This window comes from Zea mays, chromosome 10 (genome assembly GCF_902167145.1).
Source record: "Zea mays cultivar B73 chromosome 10, Zm-B73-REFERENCE-NAM-5.0, whole genome shotgun sequence".
Lineage (NCBI taxonomy): Eukaryota > Viridiplantae > Streptophyta > Magnoliopsida > Poales > Poaceae > Zea > Zea mays.
Window position 1 is genome coordinate 126277303 of NC_050105.1, and position 3072 is coordinate 126280374.

The 3072-nt window shown below is 51.1% G+C and overlaps 1 pseudogene; it reads left to right on the top strand.

Annotated features, from left to right (window-relative positions):
* The first annotated feature begins 1358 nt into the window (after positions 1-1358).
* LOC109942917 (cytochrome P450 714C3-like) lies at positions 1359-3072 on the top strand (annotated as a pseudogene).

The following is a 3072-nucleotide window of genomic DNA, read 5'->3' on the forward strand; positions in this document are numbered from 1 at the left end:
CAAAGCTCCCTGCCTCCCTCCTCCAGGACTCGGGCTCCGCATTCGATTTAGTGTAGCTCTTTTTTTTATGTCTGTACGCATATCTCTACTACTTATTAAGTAAGCAATAGTAGTCTGCCTCTGACGTGTTCTGCCTCTGACATGTTCTGCCGTTCTGCTATCTACGTGCGCCCCCTCGACAGGGCCAGCAAAAAATTTCACGTACTCACGAGTTGAATATGAACAGTTCAGCCACTAAACACACAACAGCAGAGTTCTTATTGTTGGGTCCGAGCTAACGCTTATAAGCCGCTCTATGTCTCCTTTACTAGCCAGTATGGTACTAATTTCTTTGCAAGACGCAACAACACAGCAGTACAGGCGTTCTGGGCTGAATTTTTAGTGCGGCCCATACGTTTCGGGCGGCCCATACTCCAGCGACCGCAGCAGTCTTCTTCGGCAACCTCCGTCCGCACGCCCAACCGCTCGGTCAGCTCCACTACCGCAGCCTCCATCTCCACGACCTCCACTTCTTTGACCATTCCTGCACTTTGCCGACGTCCGCAAGCTCCCCTTCGTCCTTCCTGCATCGGGAGCCGGAGGACCTCGCCTACTCCCTCCCTCCATCGGCGGCTGTCTCGGCCGAGCCTGAGTCGCGCGGAGGTCGTGCCCCCGCCGCGCCACCACTTCGTCCCACCTTCGGCTTCGGGACACCCCCTCGCCGCCTCCTCGACCCCCACAGTCGCGGCACGCGCCGCTATCGTCGCACGAGGCCACATCGCCGCTACGCCACCACTCCCTCCCCTAGCCGCCTCCTCGACACTCGCAGCCACGGCGCGTGTCGTCGTCATCGCACGAGGCCGGGGCCCCACCGCGCGACCACTCCCTCCCCGACGAGAAGAGCGGTCTTGGCGCAGCGACGACGAGGGGGGCGCGGGAGGAGATCGCCGCCCATGGCCACGGCCACCTCAGGGCGTGGACGAAGAACCCGTTCGCCCAGACCAGAATGAACACCAGGTGCGTCGCCTCTCACGGTGGCAGCAGCCGCGCCGCTGCCGCTGAAGGGCGGTGCAAGGAACCCCGTCCAGGGCGTTTGCTGTGTCATTGGGTAAATCGTAGCGTACAGTGGAAGCAGTGGATCGGCTCAATCTGAACTCACCGTTCGCTTGCTTGCGCCTTGTATGGCAACCAAGTTTAAGGAACATGTCCGATCTGTGCTTCGTAGTTTCTCAATCTGCAGTCGATTAAAATTTCAGAGGAGAATTAGGATGCCCCATCGTTGGTCAAGCGATGGGAGGCGCTGCAGATTCTGATATAGAACATTGTGGTTCTATTTGTTAGTCAACCATCAATTACTGTTCATGAATCATGAAGGATTCATGCACGCGAAAGTAGATTGGTCAGTGCTCACAGCTCATTGGAAGAATAGGCAGTATTTTTTTGTAAGGTTGGCAACTTGGCATTATTGAAGGCATTTGTGTTTGGTTAGAGTTGCTCGGTTGGGCACATTTCACTTCAGTTATGCTACGCCTTAACTATCTTTCTGAAAGACCAAACCTTCCCCTTTTGCAGGTTACTAATGCTCTAGCTCAAGCAGGACTTGAATCATCAAATCTTATTGTTGGCATTGATTTCACAAAGAGCAACGAGTGGACAGGTTTGTTTGTTTGTTTGTTTCTGTTGCCTCGCTTCCTCCTGTTGCTTATGATTTCTTTTCTTCTACCAGGCAAATTTTCAGTTGTTAACTTGTCATAAAATTTTGAAAATTATGTGCTGATGTTTTGATAGATAGCTGCGATCTGTATTCTTGGGGTTCAAATGAAAATGGTTGCCTTGGTCTGGGGTATTTTATCAGTGACTGCGGGAGGGCCTTTTAAACATCCATTTTTATTTTATCCGTAATTGCGGGCCTGCAGCTGCCATATACACAAAGGAGAGCCTTTTAAACAATGTCTTTGCTGCTATTCCTCCAAATCTTACAAGTGAGGAGTGGTCAGCTGCATTGCCAAGGGCAAGGGCATTAGTTGCTGGTTTCGTGAAAACAGATAAAGACTTCCAAACAAAAGGTATGATTTGTGAAAATAGATAAATACTTACAAACAAAAGGCATTAGTTGTTTGGTTGATACATGAGAGTACAATACTAAATTGTGAAGCTTTGTTTTTCCATATGCATTGTTCTAGCAAATCAGGAATTAAAAACGATCTTTATAGTCTCAGTAAATGTGTCGGTTCTTGTTTTTTTTGGTTTGGATCATGATCCATTTTTTTCTAAAGCCTCGTATGTTCAGTTCATCCCTGCTATTATTCTTTGTATTCAACTACTAGGTTCATCAGTTGGATGGTGCAAACCAGAGCCCCAGCTACTGCAGTGCCCCTGAAGATTTCATCGTCGACAACTGCAAGAACATCTACTTTGCTGGGCACGAAACTACAGCGGTCACTGCCACCTGGTGCCTGATGCTCCTTGCTGCACACCCAGACTGGCAGGATCGTGCTCGGGCTGAGGTCCTAGAAGTGTGTCGTGGACAGACAGCGATGGACATCGACGTCCTTCGTCAGCTGAAAATAGTAAGAGACTCTCTCCTGGTTCGTGTGGCTACAAACAAATCATTCTTTTGGTGACGCACACTAACTAACAGTGGCATTAAAAAAATCTTTTGAAGCTTACAATGGTGATACAAGAGACTCTCCGGTTGTACCCTTCGGGGTCACTGATCATGCGTGAGGCCCTAACAGGCATCAGTCTTGGTGGAGTCGACGTCCCTCGCGGCACCATCATCCAAGTAGCCATCTCAGTGCTGCACCTGGACATGGAAGCCTGGGGTCCAGACGCTAACGAGTTTCGTCCAGACCGGTTAGCGAACGGAGCTGCCGCGGCGTGCAAGCCAGCCCACATGTACATGTCGTTCGGGTACGGCCGAGGCTGTGCACCGGGCAGAACCTGGCAATGGCGGAGCTGAAGGTTGTTCTTGCGCGCCTGCTGAGCAAGTTCTCGTTCTCGGTGTCGCCTGGGTACCAGCACTCCCCGATGTTTCGGTTGACCATTGAGCCGGAGTCCGGCATGCCTCTTGTGGTGACAAGGCTAGCATGA